The sequence below is a fragment of the Fundulus heteroclitus genome, chromosome 11 (genome assembly GCF_011125445.2).
Source record: "Fundulus heteroclitus isolate FHET01 chromosome 11, MU-UCD_Fhet_4.1, whole genome shotgun sequence".
NCBI lineage: Eukaryota > Metazoa > Chordata > Actinopteri > Cyprinodontiformes > Fundulidae > Fundulus > Fundulus heteroclitus.
The window spans coordinates 29753503-29762223 of NC_046371.1; positions in this window are offsets into that span (position 1 = coordinate 29753503).

Sequence of the window (8721 nt, forward strand, 5' to 3'; positions counted from 1 at the left end):
TCATCCATATGTATGTCAAATAAATGACCACTGCCACATAGTGTCCATCCAGTGATGCTATTTTCATATTTTTATTCAGAGTGTTGCGTGTTGCTTTGCAGTTATTTTACTGCTGCCACTTCATTTTTATGCTTCATTTAAATTGCATAGTAATTTATAGACGCTCCCTACGCTGCTGATGCAAGTCACTTCCTCCCTCTCCTGTCTGTTTTTCGTTCCCCTCCCTTTGCTTTCCCTTCACCCTACATCAGGACGCGCGCATGCTGGGAAGGAGGACAGTGGGAGAAAGAAGGGGTGAGAGAAGGAGAGAGTGAAGAGGGGTGACAACGGACAAGACAGAGTAGGACAGAGAGGGGCTGCAGCCCCTTGGAGCAGGCTGCCGTGCTCTGACAATGGAGTGGGCATGGAGCAGCAGAACCAAAACAGCAGGACACGGCTCAGCTGGATGTTAGATCAATAAATGGTAGATGAGTTCAGACTTTGAGAGATGGAATCGAGACCTTATTAAGAGGCGCTGCTTTGCAGGGCTGACGGCGTTTACACTCCCGAGTTTGGGATCTCTGATCACTCGCTATACAAGAGGAAAGTCTCTCCAAACCTTGGGAACCTATACAAACTTGGAGTAATGAAAACTTGAAGCTGGATTGCATGGGTGTTAAGGTAAGGGTGTAGATCAGAATACCCTTAAACTTGCAGCAAACAGATTTTGTTGTTATAAAATGTCCTGTGGCTTTTTCAGTATTTTGTTTTAGCTCTGCAATGAGGGATTTAATGAAGTATTAACAGAACATGACAGTTGTCACTTATCATTAGACGGTAAAAGCAGACATAGGTCAGTTGACTTACCTCAAGTAACATTAACCCAAAATAATGCTCCCTGCTGGGGTAGCTGAATTAGGGCTCTTCTTACTGTTCAGACATGTGGATGAAAGTTGTCAAAGAGGGAAGCAGAGGAGGAAAGGGATGTCAGGATGTGTTTGCGTGAAACGTTTCTCATAAATCAGCACTTGCAAGCAACAGACACACACACAAACACATGCACATTTGGACTGGGTGTCTTTTCAAAGATAAATGAAAAGCCTGCTCGGCTGCCAAAAGCCACACATTACTGCCTTGTTGCTGGACTGTGGTGTAGATCAAAAAATGACAGGAGGAAAATGGCACTTGGAAATGATAAAAGCATGTGACAATTGATGTGGAAGGGTATTGCATCTATATGTGTATTAGATTTAAATGAGTATTTATTGTAGCAGTAGGCATTCTGCTGTTTAGTTTTTTTTTTTGTCCACAGGATGTTATTTGAATTCTAGTCTTTGTGGTGTGGGGTGTAATGATAATGGTGACATATTTTGCTTGACCATCTAGTCAGAAATAGGGGTTTATGATAATGGTTTAAAATTGTATCACAATATTTTGTTGAATTCATTGCAATAACGATTAAAGTAACAACAATAAGAATCATTAAAGATGAAATGTTAATCTTTTTTTGACAATATGTGGTAAGACTACAGGTCACCGCATTTATGAAATGCTAATAATGTTCTTAAAAAAACACAATAAAACATACCCATCATGAAATAGGCCCCTTCTGGACGACAGCTACATAAAGTAAGTGAATTATATTTCTAAATTGTACAAAATAACTAGTGTTTAATATTTTCAAATGCGTTGATATTTATCGATACTTTAAATCAAATATTGGGAAAATAGGGAAAATAATAATCCACACAATAACATTAGGGGTTTGTAAATATCATCAAGTAAATTTTGTCACTTGTAAGCTAAGTCATTATTCAAAAAGCAATAGAAAATGTTTATGATAATGGTAACTGATATAATAACTGGCCAACCCTTTTCAGAAATAAAATGATTTTTCTGATCTGTGATACACAATGAGTAATAAATGCAACCAGGTGGTGCTGGAAACAAGGAAGGAAGGATGGAAGGACAGACAGACAGACAGACAGACAGACAGACAGACAGACAGACAGACAGACAGACAGACAGACAGACAGACAGACAGACAGACAGACAGACAGACACTTAATTCATCCTAAGGGAAAGTAGCATACAAAACATGCATACATTAAACATACATTGAAACTAAACCATGGCTACCGTAAACAATGCAAAACAGAAAAGAGCGCAAATGTAAGTAAGTAAAACAGTACAGATGAAGTGCAAATGGAAGTAAACAGTACTGATTGTCTATTATTATTATCCTCCCTGCCATGACTAGGAGCTGTTGTACAGTCTGATGGTCGGAGGGAATGAAGAGTTTTAAATGTGTCGTTGGAGCTGGGCTGGGACAGCAGTCTGCCACTGAATGCTCTTCCTGGGGAAGGTGTTGTCAGAGGGTGTTTGGTGTTGTCCAGCATGGACAGCAGCATTTTGTCCAGGATTTATTTAATTTTTTTTCGGCCACTGTCACCAGAGAGTTTCTGCTCTGAACCCACAACTGAACTCCTTCCGAACAATAACACTTGGTGATTTTCTTTTTAACCCTGAAAGACTCAGTTAGTCACTGTCAGTATAAGCGAGTTACTTAAAATAAAGTCCAAGGGAGCAGGACGGGTGAAAGAAACTACTGGAAAGAGTCAATCTGTATTTTGCACAATAGATTGTCAGCTGATCTTTGAGACGCCACACAGAGTTAGATGACAACAGATGACAGGAAGCTGAGCGTATTAGATCAAATTTACTCAACAGCAATAGGAACTGCTCTCTCACATGCACACAGTGTCCTCTCCTGTCCTGATATAAATAGAAATGATTGTTCATGACAGAATGCCTCTTTAAGGTTCCGTTATAGTTATGGTTAATAGACTGAACTTATATAGCGCTTTTCCAGTCATACTCACCACCCAAAGCGCTGTACACTAGAGCCACATTCACCCAATCGCACTCACTAACACGGCTCGGAAGGCAACTTGGGGTTAAGTGCCTTGCCCAGGGGCACATCGACATGTGACAAAGGGAAGCTGGAATCAAGTCCACAACCTTCCAATTGCAACACAACTACTCAACCCATAAAGCCACAGTCGCCGTATTTTGCAATAAATTATTTAACATAACACATCATTTATATGTTTGTTTTCCCTCGCAAGTGTTAACTCTAACTCTGCTGTTGTTTATGTTGAATTGATCTTGTAGGAAAAAAAACATATTTTGCTAAATGCAGCACGTCTACATTTTGAGGATTGCAAAAAAAAAAAAAAAGAAAGGTGCTCATTTACCATCAGCCTTGTAAATAGGTAAAGCAAAAATGCTGCAGTTTTTCATAGTTTATTTTTTCTTTCTTTCAATACCTCTGTCCCATTGCCTGGAGGATTGTAAAAAAAAAAATGCTGATTGGATATTGGCCAAAAGAATCTCTGATTAGTGCGTCTGCACATAAATTGTTTTCATAGCAATAACCACTTCGTTTTTATTATCTTTAAATTATTTTTATTCTCATTTCTTTTCTACTTTCCACGAAAAACTGGAACTGCATAAGTCTCCAATTGATTTCTTGACGGCTTAATCTTTCTATCATTTCAGCAGCACTGAAGCAGTTTTATCTGTCTCCAATTCTCACTCTTTGCATTGTTTCAAATAATCCTTCTTGCTTTGCAGATTTTGTTTGCAGTGCCGTCTCAAGCATCTCTCACTCTAAACTTGTTCCTCTCATGCTTTCAGACGGACGTAACGATGTGGAAAAACAGTGCCCCTCTCCTGAGTTTACAGACTTTGGAGTCGGCCAACTAAGGGATGGGGAGGCGAGCGGCTGACCTGACAACTCCGGTTCCGGTGTTGGGCGTTCCCGCCTCGGTCGAGGTGCGGAGCTGGAAGACAACAGGAGGAGACAGAAGCGGAGGCGCCCTGCTGCAGACGTGGAGACAGTGCACCGTCGCCATTCAAACGTCCCCGGGGATTAGGAGACTACCCGTTCAGCTACATGATAGCCTCTCGAACAACGTTACTCAGACATCTAACAGCTGTATCACCAAGGAAACCGAAGCTATATCACACACAAGGAATGACAATGAGAAAAGGGCTATTTTAAGACAGAAAACTGAGGAAACCAAGATCAAAAAGGAAGTGACTTTCAAAGCACTTGGAGGCGTCCCCTCAAAGGATGTTGCTAGCTGTCAGAAGAGAAGTGGTGGTACGTACTGCTTTGGCGGAGCAATTAAAACCAATCCCCTCATTGCAGGCACTGCCAGCAGCGCCGGGCCCAGACTCAAACCTTCCACTCGTTACATCAACGGGAGCGTTGTTGATTCTGAGGCAATTGGTGGCATTAGCGAAGTTAATGACGATGCCGAGCCTGCGAAGGCCGCGACCTCTCACGGAGAGTCCCACACCACCCTTGTGCAGATCAGTCTGGAAAGACGCAGTTATTATCGTTGGCTTCGGTGCGAAAGATATGCGACCACTGTGGTGGAAAGCAGTCCGCAACCTCCAGAGGCGTCATGCCGGAAGAGAAGAGCCCCATTTCCGATCCAGTCTTGGAGAGAAACCATCAAAGCCAGGCCTAACATCTCTGTTTACCAGCCACACATTTACAGCTTCCTCATATATTCAAAACAAAACCAACTAAACTCTCAGAGCAGCAGAGTTAAAAGACACAGAGTGCAGGTAATCCACAATTGGTATATCTTAACGGAGAGATCAGTCATAGACAAACACCGCACCCTGCATGTCCAGTACACTCACGAGGTAGTCCTGGCAACTCTGTTTCACACACATGCTTCGAGTGAGGTGACATCCATCAAACCTGAAACCATCCTACACACTAAAACTGTCACAGTTACTCAAGCCACGATTGAAAGCAGGCAGGAGAATTCCAAAATAAGATGCATCACAAAATCCATGCAGGAGCGTAAAACCCCCCTCCTCGCAAGTCTCAAACTGACACCTCAAATGGCCACAGCAATCAAAACTTTTCAAGCCTCCCCCAGACGCCTCAACACATCACCCCACCACTCTTTTCAAGATGATAATCCTGTAAATATATGTGTCTCTGTGCATGCTGCATCCGAAAGTCCACCATCGTCTTTGTACACCATGGGGACTGAAAGAACACCCGGTACAGTTATGAAGAAAACTTTTAATTTGGAGGAGAGGTCCACACATAGTAATGTCAGTGCACGGCGAGAAACCTCCACACACAAAGCACAAATTCTTAAATCAGAACCTTGTTCGAAACTAACACTGCTAAGCTTCCCACCTGATTTATATAAATGCCAGGAAAAGCCCCTGTCAAGCGATGCCAACGTATCACCAGTTAAGATATCTTTTATCGACAATGCAGCTCAATTCCCTGCTTCTGCTAATCCGCCTCAGAAACCTGCAGCACATTCAGTCCTGAGCACCGCTGTCCCAAAAATCACTTTGAATTATAAAAGTAATCCAGCTCAAATTACATGTAGAAACAGCACAGATAAGGCTGTGGCTCCAGAAATCCTCTCAGCTCAGCCTTGCTCCTTAAACCCTGAACCTGCGCTGCATATCTCTGCATCCTCTACGCACACGGTATCTGATGCATCCAAATCTCCAGATTCCCGAGGTGGATCACCTGCAGCTCTCTGCTCTGACATTGCAAGACATTTCACAGTATATAAAAATACGAGATGCAGGTCCATCAAAACATACCTGGCAGGCTCTCGTCCTTCTCCGTCAAGAGAAAGACGAGATAATGTCGCTGCATCCAGTACGTGTTTGCTTAAGTTAACAGAGACGACTGAAGTGCTAAGGAGCAATGAGGATGAAAAAAAGCTCATCACATGCAAACATCAGACATCAGAGGTCAAGACAGTGATAAACCTTTTTTCAGTGTTTCAATCCCAGTCAGAGCAACTCCATAACAACTCCACTCACAGAACCGCCGATAGTGCTGCTGAGGCTGAAAGCCAACACTCTAATCCAGCCATCAGCCCCACTGTAAAATTGCAATGTGATAAAACAAATTTAGAGATAATTCCACCCATGAATTAGAGATACATGAGTCCAAACAGCATGCAAATTCAAAGTGTTCCAAGGTCACTAACCCTCGGAATTGCTTTTCCCCAATTAAGTCAAGCGCCTTTCATCTGCAGGGTCATCTGAGCAAAAGAACAACAAAGCTTTAAACATCCACAAGGATGCATACACACCACCCAAGGGACACAATGCAACAAGCCCACCAGGACAACCCGCCAGCCACTCAGATTCAAACGCACAACAGTTTCCTTTGGTACAGCGGCCAGCCATGCTAATAGTAAGTGTGAATACAATGCAGATGGGCAGAAGCATCCCGTTATTCATTGCCCCCAGTCACAACACAAACTAACTGTGAACCCATTTTCTCACAAGCAAACACGCAGGTAAAATCCATCACCCCGTCTACAGGCTGCCAAAATGCAATTCTGATATTACATTACGAAGGCAAACACCACACAAGTCCAGGAGGTTCTGTCAGTGTGCCAGCATCATTCACCGGCGAAGGAGGGCTCCCAGCGCACACAGGCCCTGAATGGGAGTTTGTACTACCGCCGTCTGCATTGCTCCCTAAATCAAGTCCGCCCCTCCGGTCCAGAGAGGTGGAGGCAATCAGCAGACCAGATTTAAAGTTTAGCCCGTCTGCTCCTCAGTCAGGGCAAGGAGGCCCAGGCTGTCTCACTCCCACCGTCTGGTGCAGCCCTGTTGCTGCCGCCTTCTCCGCTCCGCAGTGTTGCACATCTGCCGCTTGGAGCAGAGGCTCAAGACTGTGGAGGCCAGCCTGGCAGCCAACAAGGACAGGATCACCACCCTGCTTAACATCATTCAGGACCTGGAGACATGCAACGCTCCCAACAGCCTGTAAGTATGTGTGCTCAGCTTTGGCAATTTGGGACCTGGGTAAATAACTTGTGCAACATTTATGATACAACAGAATGTTCATGTGATTTATTTTAAATTTGTAACCAGTTAGGGATAGATTTCAAAGGGAGGTGCATTATCTCAGTGTTAATTCTGATTAGTTGGTTTTGGAGGCTAAAACTAAGGGCTAGGCTGGGATTAGGCTTCTACCACCTTGAAACAACTTCAAGCTGCAAAATGTATAGCTGTTTTGGTCAAAGTTATTTCATGAACCTTTAAACTGTTGTTACAAAAGCTGATGGTTTTCACAGAAGTGAAGGTTGGAGGCATCCTCCGCTGAGGATCTTCTTATAGGAAATGTGCTGAACATAAAATGTGTCTCGAGTGAGAGTAACAACCTGAGAGAAAAGTATGGCATTGGGAAAATCAATAAATAACATTATTTAACCTACCTACTGTATATTTTTGATTTATCACCATCCATCCATCCTTCTTCTTCTGCTCATCCGGGGTCTGGTCGTGGGACTAGCAGCCTTAGTAGGGAGGCCCCAGACTTCCCTTTCCCCAGCCACTTAGGCCAGCGCTCCTCCGGGGGAACCTCAAGGCGTTCCCAGGCCAGCCGAGTAACATGGTTTCTCTATTTGTCCTGGGTCTCCTCTGGGTCTCCTCTGGTGGGACGTGCCCGGAACACCTCACCAGTGAGGCGTCTAGGAGGAATCCTAACCAGATGCCCGAGCCACCTCAACAGGCTCCTCTCGACGTTGGAGGAGCAGCGGCTCTGATTTCCCTCCAGATGATCAAGCTTCTCACCCTATCTCTAAGGAGAGCCCAGGAACCCTACGGAGAAAACTCATTTTGGCCTTTTTTATTGTTGTATTTTGTGGAAAATATCATTAGTTTATATAAATCAGGCATTTGTATGGAGAACAATAGGAAGGAACAGGAGGAACAGTTGTTAGAACATTTCTCCTGAATAACTGTAACAGGCCCCACTCATTCCCAGGTTTTGTTTTCATAAATCAGATCAACATTTTAAGAATCAACAATAATATGTGTAGATAATTCAGATTGGCTTTATATCATTTAAGTGCTGGAGAGGGACGATCTGTTGCTGAATGTGTCATGTGAGCTAAGCGCTACTCTAGCTCACATGACACAACAAAAAAATATACATATGACAATTAGCTGATCAGACATATTTTTGTTTTTCTGATGTAGGATTTAATCTTGCAGGGTTGAATGTGGCCTCATCTTTACAAGTAACTTGATGACTTCTCAATCTGCTGGTGCAAAGTGGTTTGCTATTAGATTTCCAAAACACGTAGGTAGACTGTTTCATTTTGCAACAGTGGCAGTGTTTGCTGGTGGCCTCCAGGGCACTAAACCTGGAAGTTACAGGTATAGTGTAAAGGTTACATGGTGCTGCTTTGAAGATTGGGTTTTCAGTGTTGAATATCCACTTCAGGTTGAGTCAGGATTTTAGACTTTGTGGTAGCAATGATCAGTCACAGTCCATGTTCCTTAAAAGAGAAATATTATTTAATTTTACTTTACTTTAATTTACTTTATTTAATATTCTTACTTTACTTTCACTCATGACTGCCCTGCAAATAAGCAATATTTTTGGAGTGCAACAGACAGACAGCTTTTTTTACGTTTAAGCTGTTCACACTACCCCAGACAAATGTATGCCCTGGGGGTGAGCCGTATCAAAACCATTACTGTTCATCTGTTGCACATCTTGGCTTAAGAATCATCTGAAATATAAAACATATTTGTGTATTTGGTCTAATAAATGCATAACACCTTTATTGAAAAAAAACAGTTTATTCTGTTGCCTACTTTAACCGCAGAAGTCCAAAGTTTCATTTTGTGTCCAAGCCTCTACTTTCCAACCCT